The sequence below is a fragment of the Zosterops lateralis genome, assembly GCF_965231275.1.
Source record: "Zosterops lateralis genome assembly, chromosome: 3".
Taxonomy (NCBI): domain Eukaryota; kingdom Metazoa; phylum Chordata; class Aves; order Passeriformes; family Zosteropidae; genus Zosterops; species Zosterops lateralis.
In genome coordinates, this window is record NC_139764.1 from 4,082,873 (window position 1) to 4,106,708 (window position 23,836).

Below are 23,836 nucleotides of genomic sequence, written 5' to 3' on the forward strand. Positions count from 1 at the left end.
GTGCTTGAGAGCAGATTCTGAAGAAACTGCAGAGGAAGTGATAACATAGTGGTGGGTCATGTGTCTTGTGTCTGCAGTACTGGGGAGCTGATGTCATGTTTATTAGAAGCCAAGATCAGAGTTCACAGGCTCAGGAAATGTCTGCAGAGTTTAGGAATGGTTTGTAACTTCTATCCCAATGACAGGTTTATTTGGCACTTTTTGATAAGTGGCCTGTTTGAAATTTCCTCTCCAAGTAAGCAATTTGTAATTCCCACTTGAAAGGGCTACTGTGGGGGATGGTGATGGGGCCATATTTGAAAACCATTTATGGTTATTGACATCCTGGCATCTGTCATCCAGGAGTCCTGTGCCTTTATTGTTTTGATCTGCCCAAAATGACTTCTCTATATAGAAACTGGAAAGCTCTCTTGGTGTCCTGAGTGCTGATAAAAATATTTACAGTCCCTTGAAACATATAAATAGAATTGGTGACTAAGCTAAAGAATCATTAGAAATAGTTCCACTGTTTACCCATCATGAAATTTGCTCACTTATTTGAGTCACCTTATCCTATTCAACCTTACAGTGCATTCTTCTCCATCCCTTGTCAAAATATTTGAGTGTCATCATCACGACACTCAAACTCTGCCAGTTCTGAGCCATTGCACTGATTCCCAATCCTCATCTCCTGAGCCTAGCTCCTGCTTCCATAAGCAACAATGCAGTTGTTTTGCAGGTGTTGGAGGTTTCATCCACTGATGGCTTCTGTTGACTCCCAAAGAAAGCTGGAAGAACTCTTGTTGTACTGATGATGTAGCTGCAGTTCTTAAAGGATGTTAACTACTGGAAGCACTTAAATAATTGGGATTGTTCAGCCCGGAAAAGAGAAGCTTCAGGGTGACCTAACTGTGGCCTTCCAATACCTGAAGGGAGTCAACAAGAATTGTGGAGAGAGACCAGTTGCAAGGACATTTAGTGACAGGACAAAGAGGAAATGGCTTCAAACTGAGAGTAGGTTTAGGTTGGATATTTTAACAAGGCTTTCTGTGAGAGTGGCAAGGCACTGGATTCCCCATCCCAGGAAGTGTTCAAGGCCAGGCAGCAAACAAACTTGGTTTTCAACTACTGATTTTTCTTTTAAGAATTAGAGCAAGTATTCAGGGAAGTGTCACTGTAACATAAACTCTTCAGAATCAGCGCTTTGGGACATACAGGAACTCAGCTCCACTGTGTTTAAGGAGGATTAGCAGGAATTATGCTGTTACCAGAGTTCCTGAGATGCCCAAGTCTCCTGGAACAGGAATACTCTGAAAATCTACTCTTCAGTATATGAGCAACACTTGGAAATAAATCCCAGACTACTGTGTCATTTGTGTGCTCTTGAAATCATCTCAGCTCCTTTTTTAGGGTGAGGTCTAGTTGGGAAAATGATGCCTTCCCTGTTTGGATGCTTTCAAAATCCAAACAAATGGAAGAGACCTGATTCATATGGAGGCAGCCTGAGGAGAAGCAGTAAGGTTGGGAGGACAATCTGGATCCCTTTTCCAAGCTGCTGCACTGTTCACTTGGGTTTGGGGTCACATAGGTCAGTCCTGATTCATATTCAAATTTATTTCTTGTAGTCAGAGGATTTTGCATCAAATATTCCCTGATTTCTGTCCTTGTTGGAGGTAAACCAGACAAGACCATCCAAAAGCCATCTTGCCTCAGTCTTGATTTTGGTCTGTTCTTGATTCAGGTTCAGACTGTTCAATGCCTGCTGGTGATGATGTCCCAGAATCCCCAGGAAGGTGCTGCAGCTCAGCATTACAAGCTGAGTCTGGTTCCTGCCAGCAGAGGACATTGTTGTTCAATAAATTTCTCCAAGACCTCTTCTGGGATTTGCTGTGGCTCTTTAGTCTGATGTTTTATAGGGTTTTTGATGTACTTGGACAATTTGTTACACTTACAAAGCTTATTTTGGTTGAGGACTGAAAACTTTTGAGACTTTGGGACACAAATTGCGACTTGACTATCACCCGGGTCCTGGAGGGAGAGAACGTTTTTGTCATGCCAGTTTTCAGCCAGGAATGCACTGCTCAGGGAAGTGCTGCTGACTGGCACCAGCACCACACAGATTATGTGTTTTGGATAAATGATCAGCAGGAGAAATTAAAATCTAGGAATACATTATCAATCTGTTATTAGTGAAAGTTTTACCTGCACATGATGTATAAGAAAGCATCATGCAGAATTTGAAATTAAGGAGGCTGATGCTGCTGCTGCAGAAAGTTTAGTGGAAAAAATTGGGTTTGTTCAGCCATTTCCTGATATCAAGTGTGGAGGTGGGAGCTGGGGAATCAACAAGAGAAATGGGAGTTCCCACAGACACAGGGCAGCCTTAAGCCATGTGCAGAAGAGAGGAGAATCTCCAAGGTGTTGCTGAACCTGAAAAGGAGTCCTTGCTTATGTGCCATAGCTGTACTCAGAGCTGGGAGCTTACATCTGGTCAAGTGTCTTCTCTAGAAGGTCAGTCCCACTCTTGAAGGGCACGAATATCTTGTTTCCCAAAACCAACTAACCCAATCCAAAAAATCCTCCCATCTCCCCCCCTATAAGGGTAATAATAGAGGTTTTGACAATTTCTTATTTCATCTGAAATTTTACCTAATTTTGCAATATAATTTGCAGAATAAAAAATATGTGCAAGCTTATACTTGCTGCTTTATAAATGCTTCTAATCTTCACTGTAGCAGAAAATCCTTTAACTCACTGGTAAGTTTTAAAATTAAGGTGGGAGGGAGGGTTTTAAACTGACTTCAGCTGAAATGTTTTCTGGCTCCTGAGACTGTTGAATTCTCCCAACAGGGAGAATTCATCACTTTGGTAGCAAGCCAGTGCACAACCTTTTTGTCCTGCTTCTCCTTCAGTGCTTCTGATGCCTGCCTTCAGCCATGGCTCTGCTTCTGATGAGCACTTGAATGAAAATGCCCTGATGCCACTGCAAACCCTTCACTGTGGGCTCCTATCCCAGGCATGCAAACAGAGCAATGCTGTTTCCTTCCTTCCTGTGTTAGGGAAGATATTCTGCCTCAGCTCTGTTTGAAAGGATTATAGCAGGACAGGGATGTGTTTGACAGGCCTTGCTCTATCAGCTTCAGCTACACCATATTTATATTAGCTGAGGATATGGCTTTGGGTTCTGATTGCAGTTGTTGGTTGAGTCAGGAAACCCAAGTTTCTCCACTGTGGTTTTTTTTTTTTTTTTCATTTGTTTACAAGGAATCTGAGTGGTGGAGATGGGTCTTTAAACAGAAAAATATGATGGCTAAAAAGAAAAAATATGAATCTCCTTTCACAGGTGAAAAGAAAATCACAGGCTTACCAGGAAAGATGTGGTGAGCTTCATCTTTCCAGCTTCCTTTTCCCACTTTTTACTTGCAGAAGTTCAAGAGGACTGCAAAACCTCAGGTTCCACAAAATATGACTGTCCTTAATTATAAGGTTAAAGGATTAATATTGCATACAGTAGTAGGAAGTGTGAGGAGGAAGTACTACCCCCCTTGGCTGAACCACCCCTTTTCAATAAAAATAGCAAACTCCAAATTTATATTAGGAAATGTGAAAGTCCCAAGAGTCTCAGCGTCCTCTGAAGTAATTTCTTCCACTTCTGGGTAGTGAGGTTCCTATTTATTCAGCAGCACTCTACCATCTGTGGGAGGGAGAAAGGCAGGCTCGTATGTGTGGCCTCCTCCACTGAACCTCAGGGAAAAAGCGACGTCTTCCCCACCGCTGTTTTCTTGGTTTGATTTAACACTTGCACAGACCTGGCAATGGCCAAGGAAGAAAAAGGCAGTCAGGACTGCTGAAACCAATGAGTTGACAGCTGCCATGCTGGTTTTAGGGAGGGAGACACTTGCTTTGGGACTTCGTTGGGGCAGGTAGCAGGGCTGGTCTGGCACCTCTGTCTTGGGTAGAGCCACAATTAAAGTCAGTAGGTCTCAGCTGATAGGGATGGGATTTGAGACTTTGAAATGGATGTTATAGATAAGTGATTGAGAAGAATTAAAACCCGTAAGACTGATTTACTTAATGAACTTTATTATGTCGCAGAGACTGGGTCATTGCATGGTGAAGAGGGTAGAATGCAAGAAGTTTTTGAAATCCCAGTGCCCTTGAGTTTTCCTGGCTGAGTGGCTTAATGAGTGGCCAAAAGGCACAGAATGGCTCTTGCTTCCAGCACCAATTGGAAAAGGCAAGTTACAGATGAGATCTTTCTTTGTGATGGAATTGGTGTCTTCTGCCTGTTCCCTGGGAAAGGACAGGAGACACATTGGTACCTGGTTGTGCTTAAGAGACAGGCTTATATATGACTGATGAGCACTTGCACCCTTGACTGAGCACATACCAACCACATCAGCTTTTGGATATATAACCAGCTGGAGTGGCTATGGCAGAGGAGGCAGGAAATGTACCTGCCACTTCCATGGTCCTAAAGCTTTATCCCAAGGTACTGACTCCTCATTTGAACATTCATTTACTTAATAGTTTTATTTAGCTTTGTCTTGCAGGTCTGCCTAGTCTCTGTCTGTGTGAGACTCACACATCTGGCCCCTCTGTCCTGCCCTCCCATCTCCCTACAGACAACATGTACATTTTAAGCATCTCAGCTTTCCTCTGAATTCCCCAGCTGCCCCTGCTCCCAACATCCACATCTGGCATTTGTTAGTGGCAATTTATGGCATCACAGCTCTCTAGCCATCCACAAATGCAGACCTGTGCTATGGCTTTTTCCTCTTGTGTCACTTGGCTTATAAGACACCTCCCTCAAGATCTGAGGTGGTGGATCCTGATGCAGAAAGAACAAAGTCTCCTTCTTGTTCTTAGCTTGATTTTTATTTGAGGTACAAGATAAACCAGCCAAAGGGAAGTTTGAGAATAACATTCTCAGTGTTTTTGAATTCTTTCTCATAAATTACCTTTAATAAGAGAGAATTTTTGAAGTTAGGTCCTTAAAATAGCAAAGGAAAAACTTTGGGTGGGCACTAACCCAAGTAATTTGTTCTGAGAAGGGAAGGACAATTAGTAGCACCATCAGCTCAGCGAAGGCTATGGACCAGCACTCTTAAGAACTGAGCTGGGTTTCGTTCTCGGTTCATCCAATGCCTCCAAGGCCATGTTTAACTTTAATCCTCTCAGTGATGCTGTGTGATGGGCAGGTGGAAGTTAAGAAGGTGTTGCTTCAGTTTTTCTTCAGATGATGGTCCATCCCTGCATTAAGTACAGGTGACATTCCCTGCTCTTGTGTGGCATTGAGCACTGGAGGATTCAGTGCTGGAGTTAACTGCTCATGCAGACAGGTAACTCTGCATGTTCCTGTACTGTCAGTGTACAAAGGTAAGACAGACAAAAATGACTTTGTGCAAATCCAGGGATCTTCAGATGAAAATCAGCCCCTTCATGTGAACTTCTTTGGGAAGTGACTCAAAGTAGCTTCATTTTTAGTCTTGCTGAATTCCAGGTTTCTGGAAGAGACTCTTCTGATATGACTGTTTTTTCCTTTTATTTTTGCCACCAGGTTATTGTATTTGCTCTTGTCCTTTAAGGTAGAATAGCAGAATAGTTTGGGTATTGGTGCATATGTGGAGTTCAAACATTATGTCTGTGTCTAACGTGGATGTGTGTGTGTGGATGTGTCAGACTTTAGAAAATTATTGGAAGCAGCTGTGGGTGGAAGAGAAACAAAGCCGTGGGTCTGTGAGCCAAACAATTAACATAGGAGTGGAATAGTGTAGTTACATCAGTCTTTCTTTAAAAAGCCAGAGTTTCTCCCCAATTCCCAAACGTCTATTATTAATTCTCTTGGCATGTAGCATAGCAAAATGAATGCATTTATGAACTTGACTACTTCTTTTAACAAGTTCCAATAACTGCTTCTAAACCTTGTGTTTTTATATCAATTACATACAGTAAGCATTGAAATCAACCAAAGAGAACTGCTGAGGCCAAGAAGGGTTATTTATGTTAAATGAGGATTGCCAACTGCCAAAAGTAAAATGTGGATATAATTTTATAACACCATTTTATAATTAAAGTCATAAGTGAGGTTTCCTGCTATTGTTTAAAAATGTGTCACGATAAATTTAAATCAAGGATGAAGGCACAGAAGGGGCTACTAAAGAACATATCAATACAACAAAGATGATACAGCGAACATGTCTGTGCAAAAGAAAAGCATGTGCTAACAATTTCAGTGAAATAATTATATTTATTGTGTATAGATTCTGTTTTAGGAGCTATAACCACTTAGAAACTGTTTTCATTCATGTCAGATTGAGGTTAATTTATTGTTACTGTATGTCTATATATAGATTTTACTGTCAGAGAAATTTAATATGTTGGCTTAATGATAAGCAGCAGCATTCTAGCTGGACCAGATTTTTTTTACAGGCCAAGGAATCCAGAAAAAGTTAATAGTTTTGGCTAATATTTATGTGTCCACAGCATTTTTGAGTTAATGTTGTATCAATAAAGAAAATAAAACCCTGGCAAGTAAGTACCCACTAGTCAGATTCAGAAAAATATTTAAGCACATGCTTAACTTCAACAATTTTGGTGGGATGTTGATTTTAATAGAATTAAGCATGTGTCTAAGAACTTCTATAGGGATTCTTTTTTCAGTTGTAGCCTGAACTTGAAGGAGAAATAACTTCAAATTGTCAAAGTGAACAGGGATAATAACAACCCTTTTTTTCATTAACTCATTGTCTGAATATATTACTTTGCTCCCGTACTCTCAGAGATCTTCCAAAGATTTTAGGGCTGATCCCTTGCAGCCTATGGGTGGTTGCAAATGCTCCCCCTTTTCCCAGAAAGCAGTGGTTCAATTCCCATGCATTCGTAAGAGTTAATCTCTAGAACATTCCTGGCTTTGGGAAGTCATGTTCATGGAATAGGTAAGTAATTTCCAATGGATCATTTCATCCATCGCTTTGCTAATAGAACCCATGTGTTTCATATCAGCACCGAGGGGACATTAATCAGTGCACACCACTCCTGCCAGACATGTTCTGTGCAGAGTCCCTGGTTACATCTCAAATGTCAATATGTGGAAAAAGATGAATAATAAAATGCAATAGATAGCATTTGTTACACATGCCATTTGTAAGTTCCTTGTAAAATAGATCCCAGGGAAAGAGCTGATGGTAATACGATGTTGAAGTTATGAAGCTCTCAGAGGAAAGAAATGCCAGACCAGTGGTTCACTGTAATTCTGCTGCCTTCTGCACATGCATTATTGTCATACAGGCTTTAACTAGAGGACCACAGCTTATTTCTCCGCTGACACAATGTGTTTTCCAAACTGGAAAAAATTTGGAAGCTGCACTATGCAGGAGCTATTGATGTCCTTAGGAATTCTACCTCATGCCCAGAAAATCTCAAGATGTGTTTTTAAGTTGTTCATGACTGTACTGCAGTGGAGGAACTCTATAACTGTAGCACAAGAAGTCACCATAGCCACTGGTCTAATAAAGGCTGAAAAATGTTCTTATTAAGGACACTAATTCTATCTTAATTCATCCCCCATTTGAGGCAGAATTCTTAAACAGAATTCTTTAAAGTCTTCCCCCATCACTGGGTGAAGAAGTGGTGCGGTTGTGAGGCAAAGAGGAATGAAATGGGATGTCAGAGGCAAGAAGAGCAAGAGGAGGTGCTGGGGGCTGGACGATGAAACTGTAATCAAGTAAATAATTAGCCAGAACCACTCTGACAGGGTCTAGAAATCTGTGACAGGTGATTTCACAATCTTTACAAGTAGCTATTACTCAACTTTTAACCATCTTTTTGACCTCTCAGCTGATTTTTTTTGTTTTTATAATGTAGTCCTTCACTTCTGTCCTGTCCTTGGGGGAGGAAGAGAACAAATTATTGACTTCTCTCTGACCCTTAGTTTGCTATCCTGCAGCATCTCCTTTTCCCTGTCTTTACTCTCTAGATCTTCTGATTTTTTTAAAGCCAGTTATCTTGTAAAGGTGCAATTTTTGTTTGTTCTGTTGCATGTATCCATTTCTTGCTCTCTCTTTTGTATCATAGAGGTTATACTCAGGTCTACAGTCTGAACTAAATGTTCCCAAACGCTTCCCTATCTCTTAAAAATCAGCTTTCTGGTCTCCTGGAGTTCCATCTGTGTTTCTAGTGAGCACTCTACAGGTAGCCAGGAATGGCTCAGTGTCCTTCATTCTCTTTGTAAGTGCTCTGAAGAGTGCTCATGTGTGGCTGATCTGGATATATTTAACTATTCCAAATATTTTTTAACATGTTTTCTTTCCATAGTCTGGACTGTGCACTTACTCTGTTGCTATTAAGTTCAGCTTTAAGTATCTGATCTCAATTAACCTCCTTTAAAATCTGAAGCAGGAAAGGCCATGTTTAAGCCTTCTAGATGTTATCAATAATCAGGAAAAGCATCACAGATGCCCTCTCCTATTAAGCAGATTACTATCAATAGCCTGAGAAGGCAAACATGGAAATGTCTTGGAACATTTAGAGGAAACAATTCTGCTACTGTGGTGTTGAGGGGGTTATGCTGCCAGAAAGCTCAAATATTTGTGGATTACTCAATGTGAGAGCAGATGACTGAGCTGAAATCACAGCCTCCTGCCTTTAACAGCAGCAGGAAGCATTTTGTTGTTCTACTTCCCTGGGTGCTCTCTAATGACAGAAAAATTGCACATTTCTGTCTGGTGAAATTCAGTCAGAATCCTTGGAAGCTGGACAGAAATCAGGCTGGACAGAGCTATTTAGCATGGTTTGCATTACACATGAGCTGCAGATGCTGCCTTGAGGAGAGTATGCACATGGAATATTTTGTCTAATTAACTCCAGCCTGTGTCACCGAGAGGTTTCTAATCTTTGTCCTTGAACTTAACATCCTAAAAAGTACACAAGGCTTCTCCCTTTCATGTATCTTTTCTTATACAGATATGGAAGGATTTTAAGAAACAACGAAATGCAAATTACAATGTTTGAACTGAAGTAAAGGAGTGTAAGGTCAGTCCAGTGCTGACTAGTTAAGAGGAACTGAATTCGGTGATTCTGCTGCTTCTGTAACCAAGAAGATAAATGCAATTACTGGAGCTTCGGGGAATTTGTATCTGCACTCTGAATATCAGACCTTTAGGAGGCCTGCTTCTAAACGGGCCTCTCCAGGCTCTGCTGTGGAATTCTTCAGTGCAATTAGGAATAAAATCTATTGTTTTCATTGCTCAAAGAGAGCCAAATGCTGGTGCATTCTCTGGATTTCAAAGTGAACTGTGCTTATGCTTAGCAACCCTCTAGGATGGAGCAGAGCTGTGACCCAAAGCTGGCTTTAGAGTGGTCAATCCTCCACTTTCACTCCAAGAGACTGCATTGGCCAGTGGCCAATTGTGTGTTTGGACAGCACTGGTGAGAACAATTGTGAATTTTATAAAGTACATGAAGTATTTGTGTTTCCCATCCTTGCTACAACTAAGCACTGGGAAGTCTTTAAAGCTTCTGTCTTTCCATGACTTCCATGAGGTAGGAAGTCTCAGTTGCTTGGAAAATGGGGAGATAGTTTCTCTGTGCTCTAACTTGTGTAGGGACACTGTGACAGAGTGAAAGACTGATCCCGGATTTCAGCAGCTCAAGTGTTTTCTGAAGCTTTTAATCTTTCTTTAAACAGTGACCTTAAAAGCTGCCTCAGGAGCATTTCAGAAGATACTTGGCAGTGGAGACCCTGCATCCAGAAGTTTTATCCTGGATCCAAGTACATTGTTGTCAGTATTAATGAAGCATTTTACAATGAAACCCTGTTTAAAAAGAGAAAACCAAGCTAGCCTCTTTTTCTTACAGGAGATCAAGGTTGCTCTGGACAGCCCTCACCTTGCCCTCTGACTGATCCTTGGAGCTCTGGCCTACAAGTTGGTGAATAACTTCTGGGCCTGCTGGGTGCTCTAATCTGGTTGTCACAGCTTTCCTCAGCAGCTTGTACAATGCTCCCATGGGTCTTGTGCATTGTGAGATTGGTGGCAAAGTTGTGATGTGGAGCTAGAATTAAGGAAAGCATTCTCAAAAAGCCCTAGAAACTTGCCTGGTTTCATGGTTCATTAGAAACTTTAAACTCTTGCCATGCATGTTGAAAGATTTGTTTAAGTCAATGAAGTCTTTTGAGTGAACCTCATCAGGCAAAATTGGTGGTTCCTCTGAGAATCCAGAAGAACATTACCAGTTTTGAGCAGCTTTTGCGCTGAGATTTCTTTGATTCATTTGGAGCTGACACAGTAGAGCTATGGAGCAACATGAGAAAAAATACTTAAACGATCTACAAAGCAAAACCACAGAATTTTGTGAAGTTATCATTAGAGCTGTGTTGAAAACTAGATGTTTTTTTGAAAGGCGCAGGGAAATATGACACTAACGTCTGCAAAACTGCCTTACTTTGATTGCCACAGAAAGAAGCTCAAAGCCTGGAAACCTCCCCAACTGCCAAGTCTCATCAGAGAACTTGGAGCAGCCATTATTCCTGCAGCTACATGTGCAACCTCCCAGTCTTGAGCCAGATCCTTTGTGAAGAAATACACAGTTGGAACAGTCCCTGTCTTGGAAGGCTGAATGGGCATGGAAGAGATTTTTCAAGAGTTTTGTTACTCAAAATTTATTGAAAATCACTTGTATCTTTAATGTGCTTTGAAAATCTTAGCTGTGGGAAGCTGATAACATCTGATATCTAAAAATGAGAGTGGTTGAGAAAATTTGGGATTAAAATGGACTTTATCTACAAACAGATCTGAGGCATTTTCTTTGGATTCTCCCTTACAAGCTGTGCCTGCAGTAGTCCTAATGCTGTAATTTAAAGTATTTCAGTGACTGCCTTCTGAAGGTTTTCCATACATTCTAATTCTTGTACTTCTGTATTATTTTGATTTTACTGTTTCAGTGTCCCTGTGTCCCTGTTGGGCAGGTTTGCCTGACCAGATGTCCATACTGAATGACACTTGAAAATTCCCAAGATGCTTGTGCTGTTCTTTTCCTTTTTTCTTTTCCAGTTGAGAGCTTTCATCAAACCAGAGATGACTGCAGATACAGGAGCAGTGGAACGTGAGGCAACTGAATTACAACACCTGTAATACTGGAGTGGCTTTTCCAAATGGGTGTACTACTGCCTTTGGCTTTTTTTCTTTATCCAGAGGAGATAAAGAAAGCCCATCTGCTTTTCCTGTGGAGAAAGCCCATCTTTCAGCTTGCTGTACCTCAACAGATGCATGTGGAAAGGTGTTTTACTCTGGAAATGATTCTTACCCACAAGAATGGTGGGACATTGCTTCAATTGGTTTCAATTTCTCTCAGAATTGTCTGGTGCCACCCCTTGCCTTCAGTGCTTGAAACCAAGACAAGCTTGTGAAAATAGCTCCTGCTGTTTTCTGTCTTTGTAGGGGAAATCAGACAAGGGGAAACACACTTCTTAGAATTCCATCTGGAATTTGGATCCCATAGGATTTAATTCTGATCTGGCCAAGCCCTCCCCTGAATTAATGCCCACTGCCCAGGGAGGTCAATCAGAGCACACCTGGGCTCCAGGTATCCTACTCCATGCTCAGAGTCCTTGGCTTCCACCATCACTGGCCATGGCAGCAGCACAGCCTCCACATACAAAGCCCTTCCCAATATCACCAGAGCAAGGGGATCACAGCCTTAAAATCCAAATTAAATGAACCTAATTTCCTCTGAGATGCTAACGTTCCGCACTGATTTCAAGTTAATCAAAACAGATGTTTTCTAAATGCATCAAACAGGATGTAGAAAATTTGGCTATTTAATGCAGATTCAAAGCAAATTCCTTACAACCACCACAGAAACCATGGCTGTTTGCTCAGTGAGGCTGTGCTGTGCTTTTTAAGTGCCACTTGCTGCCTCTGCACACTGTTGCCTCCATTCCGTGCACTTATTTAAAGCTTGGTTATACAGAGCCACTAAAGATAGTTGGCCAAACCTTGTTCTTGGGGACATAATTAATGTGTCCTGCCAGTTCCTTAAATAGATGCAGATCTTGTTCCTGTGTAGGAAGAAGACAGTTTGATTTTTATTTTATCTTCTCTTCTGGAAGCTTTGCTCTGAAATTCAGACATTTTGCACAAAAGAGTGATGCAAACAGAATTCAACCGAGGAGTTCATGTCAGTATTTTCAGATTCTTTATATCTGTGTTTGTTCAGACGTGATTGTAACCCTTACAATTCAATACTAGCCAGAAGCAAAAAAGAGTTGTCTTATTCCTTCTGTGGTAAACCCAATATTTTTTGGTCCATCCATTTGTGTGGGTATCTGATATTAAAGGAGGTGCAGTCCAGTTAATGCAACAACATTTTAGTTGGGAATAAGTCAGTCGGAACCCCCTCTTAAATTCTTTCCTACATGTACTAAGGGATCAAGAAAAGAAAAATTTAAGAAGAAGAAAGAGTCTTGCTACTTCAGTGCATATTACATCTGGTCTGCAGTTCTGCATTTTTGTTGATTTTTATTGCAAATTAATGGTTCTGTCATGACCTAGTGGAGTAGAAATTGATCTCTATCAGCATTTTTAAAAAGAAGTAAGGTAAGCTGAGGAATTCTGAGGAGTTTGGGATTTCTACTTCTGAGAATGGAGAGTCTACAACTTCTTTGGACAACCTATCCCAGAGTTTGACCACTCTCACAATAAAAACCACAAAATAATAAACATCTTTTCTATGGTCAGATGAAGTTTCCTGTGTTTCAGTTTGTGCCTGTTCCCTTTTGTGCTCACTGGGCTCCAGTGAGGAGACTCTGGCTCCCTCTCCTTCCTGCCCTCCCAACAGGTATTTATTCCAGGTGATAGGATCTCCCTGAACTCTTTTCTAGGCTGAACAGTCCCAGTTCTCTTTGTCTCTCCCCATGAGAGAGAGGCTCCAGCCCCTTAATCATCCTTGTGACACTCCGTTGGACTCACAGCAGTAAATCCACAGGGTTTTTGTGTGCTGGGGAGCCCCAAACTGGGGGGAAGTGTTCCTGATGGTTCTTTCATACTGTGTTCCTTCCATTACATTGAATGTATTTTGTCCCAAGTCTTTTCTTGTACAGACCCCTCACTCTTCACTTGCCATTGTAAGCTGCATCACATTGGGACATCATCAAAAGCTCTGCAGTGCTGAAGCAGGCTTTTCTCTTTCTTTTTTTCCTAAAAAAAAAAAAAAAAATCTTATTATACAGGCCAAATTATAAGAGATTTTGGAAGAACATACGATGAAATGTGATTTTTTTTTTATTGCTGTATTTTACCAAAAACTCAAAGTATTGTAGCAGTACTCAATGTTTATTAAAATCTGTGAGGATTTTGTTTTTAGCTAAAATAAACGTATAAGTAGTTATTAGACCTTGGATGAAATCTCTTTATTCTGTGTAGAAGGACTTTGGTGCTAGAGGGATTCAGGTCAGATTTTTTCTATAAAGACATACAATTTATTCAAACATAACTGGTGAATTTTTGTTAAGCAGCTGTTAAAATCCTCTCTGGTGGCTTTAGCCCTTCTTTGGTGGCCAGTGTACTGTGATGGCCACAGGCTTTTGAGACATATCAGGACTATGTCATTTGTACTGGTTTGTGTTCCAGATTGAGAACCCTTAAATTCATGTCACTGAGACTGTGGGGAACTCAGTGTCTCTGAGCTTTCTCAAAAGTCTGTAGCTTGAAAACTTATGCAAGACCCCTGGGTACGAAGGAGCTCAAGTCCTGCTGATGTCACGACAGTGTCTCACCTAAATCCTTCTGGAGGTGTGGAGAGAAGTGTCCCAAGAGCTGGATGTAGGAACTTTGTCCTGCTGTACATGGGAAGTGATGTTCCTGAGCATCACAGTCAGTGTTGCCCTTCCTTCTTGGTTGTCTCTTCCTGCGCTGGCGTGTGCTGGAATGATAGAAGAGTTTAGATTGGAGGAGATCTCTGGAGGTCGTCTGGTCCAACCTTTAACCTCATCTTTGTGGAGAAAGGAAAATCACTTGTTTAAACTTTCAGCTATAACCACTTGCAGTTGTTTAGCTCTCTGTGCCTCCAGGCACCCGTATTTAAATGTTTAATGTGCACACTTGCTGTATCAGTTCCTTAATGGCAAATTAAGGACTAAATGAATGGATTCCAAACCAAACACAAACCAGACCAGACACACATCCAACCAAGCATCTACACAGCCTGTATAATCGAGACCACATTTATGAATAAATGGATATGTTCTCTTTGGTGATTTTGATAATATGTTGTACTGAGTAGCAAATTCTAATTACTGCTCTTTGATACTCTGTAGCTGCAGGAGAAAAGAAAACCTTTCCCTTGAATTTTTGCATGTTTTGTTTTCTGGTTTATAACTCATAATCCAAAAGCAGTATTTGTTTTTTCTTTGTGGAATCATCTATGTTTTGTGAATTTGTGGTTAGGAAAATTGAGATATACTCAGGGAACAATCATATATATTTGACTGGGCAGTTGAACAGAAGCATGCAGTGATGGACTGGATTTCTTCTTATTTTTTTAAATAAATTTGGTGTGCCTAGTGCAGGTTTATACAATACTGACTGATCAGTAGACTGAAGACTGGGAAATTGTGCTCTGTCTTGTGGAGCAGAAAGACTTATAATTACATTAAAAGGTTAAATGATGGAATAAATTCAAATATTAAAAAAATTATTGACCCACAATTGTATACAATATATCTTTGCAATATATTTGGAGTATCTTTGGAACTTACTGTTGCTGGTCTGTGGTGAAGTTGAGGAGGCATTGAGTTTGTATCAGCTTTGCTTCTTGTGTGCATAAAAAGAATACTAAGGATGATTGTAATCAAAATTTAGTGCTCTTTGAAGGTCCACCATGCTTTGTGGCAAAGTTCCCAGGCAGGATTGGCTCTTGCATCTCTCTGTGGCAGTATTCTTGCACCTTCCGATGAGGAATCTGGTGAGGGTCATCGCCAGGTCTGGGCGAGCTTGGGCCTTTTTCTCTCCGAGGTTTTTTGCAATCTGAAGTTACAATCCGGAGTAAAGCAGTAGGTGGCACTACAGACTCTCTGTTCTTTAGGGAACTTTCCACAGTAACTCCTGTTTGCCAGCTCGCCCTGAACAAGTGTCCACGTTTCCAAAAAAAACAAGGTTGTTACCAAGTTTTCTTGAAATATATGCACGGCTGGTTAGTCATTCATAATCACTTCTTTGCGAACACTGCAGATATTTCACATAAGAACAGCATGTCAGAAATGGGAGTTTTGCAGGAATTCCCAATATTGTGGAAAGGAGTCCCTGAAAGGTTCTTTCTGGCTGCAGGGGTGGTGGGCCTACCTATGTCAGTGGCTGAGCTGCAGTAGTTTCCCTGCTCTCCTCTCTAAGCCCTTCCTGGGGTTACAGCCTGTGGGCACTGTCTGTCCAGGTGAAGGCGAGGAGAAGCTTGCTGGAAGGCTGCTCCTGTTGTCCCGAGGGTCCTTGGTTGTCTTCCTCCCTTACAGCCCCTCAGAAATGAGGAAAGAGTAGGTGGGAGGAGTGGCTGTTGTGAATTGGTGGAATTTGCTAATTCTGTGTGTGAAATCAGGATTGGGCTCTTGAGCCCATTTGCCATCACTGCCACCTTGGCATGCATTTCTGTTTTATTTTACCAGAAGTGCAAGGTTTGGTTATACAATAAGTACCTGAGCTAGGACAAGTGAATGAGTGAAAACACTTCCATGGGTTCTTCAGGATGAATGATGAAGAAGATGAAGCAGGATAGGCCAGGCTGGATGGATCTTGGAGCAACCTGGCCTAGTGGGAGGTGTCCCTGCCCATGGCAGGGGGTTGGAATGAGGTGATCTTTAAAATCCCTTCCAACCCAAACCAATCTATAGTTCTATATCATTCTTTGTACTACACTTGAGAGCTTGATGCAGGCCTGTCCCAAAGTGCCTCAGGTAGAAGCAATAAAAGGCTCACAAGTTGATGAAGAGGTCTTAGCAACGTTTTGGAGTAATTGTCCATTTCCCAGAGTTGTGAGGATAACTGGTTACATCTCAGGTGCCCTGAGCACCTCCTGCGTGTCCATGCTGCCCTCACTGATTCAAACCTGTGGGCAGGAGCTCGGTGTCAGCATGTTCTCACTCCTCTGGGGCTGAAGCAGTCACAGGCTCAGGGACTGAGCCACATCCTCATTGTGGCAGAGAACAAACTTGAACCAAAGTCACTGCTTGTTCTTGCTCTGCCTGCACCAGTGGCTTTGCTCAGGTCCTGCAGATTGGAATACTTCCCGTGCTGAAAACTTATGTCCAAACATGTCGTGGTTTGGATTTCCTGCTACTGAGATCTGTCTGCTGGGGCCTCTCACATGACAAGTTTATGCTAAATCTTCCTACAGCTTTGAACTTTGTCCTCTCTTCCTTGCTCCCTTCCCCACCAATCGTCCCATCTGCCCCTCATGTCTTGACTCTTGCACTCTGATTCACAAGCTCCATATTCCATCTGTTATTCGGGGAAGTACAAAAGCACCTGCTTTTGGCAGGGGATTAAAAGCAGCTGGTAATAAAGGAATTAATGGGACATGTGAACATGTTTAAACTTCAGCACCTGAAGATACTGGCCAGTTATGCTTCCCATGTGTTGGTGATGGCTGTTTCCTTTCCATGCACATGGAGCAGGCAAAACAGAGTTCTGAACTACTTGATACCTGAAGTGGTATAAATAACAAAGGTGATCATTTTAGCTGCCTGTACTGCTGCAAATGTGATTGCCATTTTAAATTTGATTTTCCTTCCAGCCTTTGGTCTTGAAGACATGGTCTGTTTTCGTTGCTATCCAAGAACTCATGGTATGAAGGAAGCACAATAAAAATCAGCATAGGAAAACTACAGCCCAAGACAGAGAAACTTAAAAAAAAAAAAAAAAAAAAAAAAAGTTTTCCCTGCTAAAAAAGCAAGTATTTGATTCTATTTCTCTTTGTTTAAACTCTGTCTTGGGAGATCAGCCTAAGAAACCTAAGAAAACCTGAATCAATTAGAAAACAAAGAAATGTTGTCCAAAGGCTGTGTAATGAATTTCAGTTTGAAGAAACCCAGGACAAATGGATTGTTTTGAGCCCAGATCTACAAGGGGCACAGCCCGTGCCTCTCAGGGGCTTGTCTTGGGTCCCTGCCCCTCTGTATCATCAGTGGACAGCTAGGGACTCCAGCTCTGCCTCATCCTTGGAGGAGCTCCCCTCTTCTCTCCATGACTGCCAGGGAGCCTAGGGAGATCAGCTTCAATAAGGTGCTAAACTGTGCTAGTTGAAATATTTCTACCTCCTTCCTCTCTGCTGAGAACAGATACTTTAAATTTTTTTCAGTTCTTTTTTTTTTAATGAATTAGAGATTTTAACCTCTTATTTTCTGCTATTTTCTACCTGTCCTGAAGACTAGAGGCTGCTTAGCTTGTTTGCTGTCATCCTGTTTCCTTCATCCTGGTGATGCTAATAAAATAGGAGATAATCAGGACTGTGTCTGGAAGAACATGCCCCACTGTTGTGGGAATGCTTCCCGGTAGAGAGGTGAGATTTAGGTGCAAAATCAGCCACATACTCACTAAGCAAGAGACAAAAGTCAGCTACCCCCGGTGGTGCTTTGGCAGGGAGTTAAATTCCTGCAGCTGGATTGTGCATATGTAGGTTAAAGCAGCTCGCCAAAGGCCAGTGCATCCTGCAGTGTATGTACCATCCCCTCCAGTGTGCTTTCCCTATTAGGCTCTTGTGTAAATACAGCTTCTCTCACAGGTCACTGCTGCCTGTCACATCTTTGGTACTGTAATACTACACTTGGCCAACACCAGGGCAATGGTCTCTTTCACTTGCTTGAGTGCATGTTCTCTTTCTCTCCCTCCTTCAAAAAGAGAAAAAAAAAAAAAAAAAGAAAAAAAAAAGAAAAAAGAATTTGGGTGGTCTTAAGCCTATATTCGTATAATTCTAAAGACGAAGAGTCAGACTAACCAGGAGGCCCTGGGATTCTTTTTAATCGACAGCTGTGCTGTCACAAAGGCATCGCCTTCCTTGAACTTACAACTTAAGGCACATTAAATAGAGGTTTGAGAAACTTATTGAAATTGTTATTTATTTCTTGACTTTTATCATGAAAATGCTTGTTTAGCAGAGGCAGTGGATGCTCTAAAACCACTGCACAGCTGCCTTTTTCTGGTGGTTGCTATGCCAGAGTAGTAGATGATCCAGGAGCATCTCTGATTCATTGAAATGAATTTTGAGAAGTGTGGAAAAGAAGGTGCAGTGTGACAATATTGGGTCAGTGATGCTGGGGCAGGGCAGGCTCTGGACATAACGTGGTAATTAGTTTACTTTCTCAGCTATCAGCTTGGCTAAGGTTGAACTCTGGGGTCAGTTAAGCTGGAAAAAAAATCCTTTCTAATGCTTTGCTTTTAAAAATACACCAAAGCTTTTGCACCTCTTTAAAGACCAAATCGAAACTGAAGGCTTTAGGTTTTTTTCAGAAAGTTTATATAAAAACCTCTACATTCCATGTATGTGAACTTTGTTCAGTGCATGTATTGAAAAAACCCCACATTGTAGGAGATTATCCCTAGGAAAAACATTGAAAGCCTAGGAAATTGGAGATAATGATGTCCTGAAAAAAATCCCTCTTGACATGGTAATATGAGCAATTGCAGAATCTAAATAATCTGAACTCTCCATAGGAGGTGACCCTTTATTATGATTTCTGGAACCATTGAGCACCTTTAGTTCTAAGCAAGTCAGTGGAAACTGTGAATGTGCAGCACCCTGGAACTGAGGCCCAGAAAGTCTTGTTTGTTCCCCGGGGGTCACTGCTTCTTCCCCAGGAGAGATTTTAGTACAGTAACTCAGCAGGGAAATCCTGGGGTTATGATGAAGTTCTCTCTTAACCTCTTTGCATTCATCTCTGTATAGAGGTTAGGAGAGTTAAAGCTTACCAGGCTGTGGGGAAGGGATTTCATCACACTCTGGGGCAATTCCCAATGGGATTTGGTAATTTCTGACCCAGGACACGGATGGTTGGCACAGCAGAATTTAATGGGACATCAGTTTCTGTGGACAGGTAGTGTGCCTGGATCTTGGACTAGGGTATAAATATCAGAGCATGCATTCATAAACAACTTTTCACAGTGCTCAACTCTATGAAATTTTAGAGAAATGACTGGGAGATGATGTTCAAAAGTCTCCATCCTCTGTGCTGGGCTCTCTTGCAAATCTGTACCCACACCGAGCAGAGCTCAGCACAGCAGGTTTCACAATCCTGTCTTTATTTGCTGGGCAATGAGCATGGAATTTTCATTTCATTACTACATCATTCATGACCTGGGGTGGTGGCTCCAAGAATCACATAACCTTATCCTGCACTCATGTTAGCATGAATGGTTTAAATCAACATTTCTGTTGGGGGAAATTGTTGTTTGGGAAGCAGGGAGCATCCAGTAGGTGCATCTGTTGGGATGTTTTTCCTGCTGAGTCTCTCCATGGATTCAGATACCTGTCTAAATACAGGTTCCTAACACTGGCAGTGTTGTTTTCTTGGGATGGGCAGTGGGCTCAGATCACTGTGTCTCAGGGTGCAGCACCAACCTCATGGTGTGCTGGAGATGCCTGCAGCAGCAGCAGAGCTCTTGTCTGCAGACACAGTGGTACCTCATTCACAAAAGGTGAGATTTAATTCAAACCAGGATAAAGGTTCGATTTTTAGTGGGAATGAGGTTTCTAAATATGCAAGAAGCTGGCCTTATTCTCTCTCTCAAATGTGGGAGGCTGTAAGAGAAGCAATATGCATAGTGCAGTAATTTGGAAGAGTGATTATTATTATTTTATAGTGTTTTTATACAAGGAGGAACAGCATTTGCAAGTGTATTCTTGTGGAGACACCAGTATACTGAAGTCATTCTATTTTGGGATATTGAGATGATAAAGATGCTTAGGATGTCTAGTGAAGTGTCAGTGTGTGACACTGGCAACTGCTGTTTGGATAATAAAGATAACTGTCTTTTGGGTAAATCTGTCTTGGAATTTGCCTGATAAAGCTACATCACTGCACTCACATCAGGCAGTAACATTGATAGTGGTAAAATTTGATTTTCAGACACCAACCTTTGTCTGCCAGCAACACGGTAAGGAAAATGGATCATTTTGATCATTCTAAATGCAATTTGTTCAGTTCCTTTCAAGCATATAATCCCAAAACAATGCAGGGATTTTTGTTTGGGCATTTTTTCAATTCAAACAGAACAAAAGCACGGACCACTTGGAGGTTGAATTATCACTTGCAGCTGCACTGATAAAAGAGCAAACACTAAATGCCTCTGCAGTTCTGAATGCTTTAGAAGCACCCAAGTTTCTCTAAAGCAGCTGCTTTCTTCACCGCTATCTGGTTTCTCATTGAAAGCAGTATCTGCCTCCTTCCTAGGGCATTCCTTCATCTGTCTTATGCACGTAACACAGGCATAGCTCAACACTGGGAGAAGATCAGTTTTGCAACCTGGTATCTGTTCTCAGAGAGATGTCAGGTTATTATCATCACGCTTGAGCTTCTGGCTGAAGTGTATTCAAATCAAATTGTGGGTTAAGACTTTGTGTGTTGTCTGGGGCTGTGGGCTTTCAGTGTCTTTGTTCTGAATAGGAAATACAGAGTATATCTGCACATAATAATATACTTATCTTCTGGAAGAAGAGGCAAATTGCACAGGGAAAATGAGAAACTTCCTTGCTTTCAGTGATGCTTGGAATCTGTGTCATAGCTGTGTTTCTGGATCCCCACAAATTCTTTGTCTGATATCCATCAGGTTTTTTAGTGTTGCCCTATGGCCACGGCAGAGATGGAGATAATACACTAAAAAAGGCTGTGTGAACTCAGCCTCCTGGACTCTCTGTAGCAAAGGTCTTGATGTTCATAGAGAATCAGAAGAGACAGGACTCCCCAGAAATGTAGGATGCCGTGTTTTCCCAAAAGAAGCAGCAGGATCTCTGCTTCTGTTCCACTCCTAATCATTTTCGCCTCGCTGCTGACAGTCGCTATCTGCAGCCTGGAGGTAAGCCAACACCAGTGCCACTTTGTGAGTCAAGTGTCAGGACATGGCATGGGACATGGCCTGAAATCTTCCTGGGCCCTTAGAGATAACAAAGCCAGGTGCTCTTGAGAGCCGAAGTTCAATTCCCATCACCTTCCATCCAGGCTGGAATCTCGAAAGGCCAAGCGGTGAGGCAGCGCGTGTTGACAAGTCAGAGGAGGGGTTTTCTCTGGACATTGACTTTCTGAGGAGTGGGAGAAGGTTGGCTGTATTCACACACTTGCTGGATACTATTCTTACATGTGTAGCTGCTTTGAAGGGCCACTTTGGGGGTATTGGGGCACTGTAACCAAGAGTTGTCACAAACACTGAGACCCAGAGCCAGGCTCCCTGTGGATACAAATCAGAGCTGGGCAGGATGGGCTGCCCAGCCCTGGGCTGGGGCACATGCTGTGGGTTCAAACACAAACGCACCACCATGGAGGGCCTAATTAACATTTGAGCCTCTCATTAATACCCACCCACACTGCCAAGGCCCTTGGCAAAGCAGGGTTGGTCCCTCATGTCGGCATCTGTCATTGACAAAAAAGTTAACAGTGGAATCACCAATATTATTTTCATGGATAGGTAGAAGAAATAGTCACTCCTCTGGTTTATTTGCTGAAAAATCAGACTCAGTTCAACAGAAACTGTTTGCAGTCAAACTTGGCAAAACATTTTGGCCTAACCTTCACACCCTGGAAAAAACAAGTGAAGTGAGAGCTGTAACTTTAGTGCATTTTGCACTAAAGTTTTAGGCTTTATTTTGAAATGGAGTTCCATGATCAGGTTCAATAAAACTTACCAAAAAAGAAGTGCCCTCAAATGGAAAAAAACCCACTTGCCATTTGTAAATGTAATGAAACATTTCTTTCAGTCTGAAATGCATTTTATCCCGTGTTTACTATTTGACAAGCAAACAGAAACATTTTGGTTTTTGAGTGACCCTAAGCAATTAGAATGAGTAACCTGGAGAAATACTCTTTAGATCATCCCTGCTCCAGGCTCTGGGACATCATGCATATGTGCTGATGCTAACGGAGGAGGTTTGGAGAGGATTTTACTTTATGCTGAAAATGCAAATTTCTGTCATCCTAATTAGCTCAGTGTCACCAGCCTGGTGCTGTAAATCACCTCAGGACTCCAGCTGGTGCTGGGACAGTGATGCGGGGGTGCCTTTTCTTCATGTCCCATTTGTTTGTATTTTACATGAGGGAGGGAGTGTGTCCTCAGCCTTTTTATCAGATAATGCCACAAACTGGGATAAACGAGGGGAAATGGAAGAAAGGAACATTTACAGCCCATCATCACAGCAGAAACTTGCTGCAGTGAAATTGAGGCCCAGGAGGCACATGTAAAAATAACTTAGGATGTGTTTAGTTAAAATAAGACTAAATCTCAGCATTTTGGCCAAGCAAAGTGGAAGAATCAGATACTAACTGGACATCTGTGGCCAGAAATATTTTGGAAGTGGACCTGTTAAATGATCAAATGCGTGTTATGTGTGGAACCTTGTTTAAATCTGAATGTTAATACCACTCAGAAGATTTACAGAAACTGTTTGATTCTTAATACCTCTTCTAAAGATATATCTCTACAGTCCAAGTGTGTTTATTGCTCAATAATAAACAGTGTCGACAGGAAACTCATACAGAGTAAACATGATCCTTATGTTTTACTTCTCTGTTTTCATATGAGGTCAATGCCCCTGCTACAAGTTTCTTCTCCAAATTCTTAGCAGTTCAGTTTAGATGTTTCTTCAGGGATATGTGTCATCGAGGAGTAAAAAGAGCTTAATTTAATCTACATTTTTTAGGCCTGTGAAATACTTAACTGGTAAAAAAAGGCTAGAAGGACCTTTTATAAACAAACACTATTATTATTACTATTATTATCTCTAATTTGATTCCAGTGATAGCAGTAATTCTTGTACAAACTATTTTCTTCTCATATATCAAACATTATGTTGACTAAATTTAGAAAAAAATAGTTAAGTAAAGTTAGATAAATTGGCAGTATATCTTGTTCACATCTCCCACTGAAAATGTTTCTGATGAAAGACAACTTTCTTACTGGATCATAAACATCACTTTCCTTGCTTTTTCATTAAAAATAGAGATGTTAATCTTTTGGACTTTTGACATTTTTGTTTTACCTCTTTATCCTTTATTTATCCTGGATGCAATAGAACAAGGGTGTTAAAGAGTTGCAAAGGATGAAAGAAAGTCTAGAAAACTTTAAAAAAGGACAACAACAAAAAAAGCCCCAAAGTAAGAAAAAGCTGAAAAAGAAACCTGGAAAAGATCTAATCAGCACCAGTGATAAGACAAAATTTTGAATGATAAGAAAGGACAAAAAAGTAACATCCTTCCATGTTTTTAAAGACACTAAATATTTTAAATAAACATATAATTTTTATAGGAAATGTTGTTTTGGCAATATTTTAAACAAAAATTAATTCCATTATGGAATGAAAATTTCTGCACAATTGACAGTGTCTATCTAGAATTTCTGTATGTCACAAATTTCCAGCATCTTTTGGTCAGGACTTGGAAGATCAATGTTTAACTACTGAGCCTGGCCCTTTTGTATCATTTTATTATTAGCCAAAAAATTTCTTTCCAGTTTTTAATTGCAGAATTATAAATTTTGTAGAGTCAGTGAATTCTGGTAATGAAATAAGACTCATTTCTAGCCCGTGTCCAGCTGGAATTTTTTGAACCCTGAACACCAATAAAAGCTGTAGGAATGTCTTTATAAGATCTGCAACTCAGGACCTTCATTTA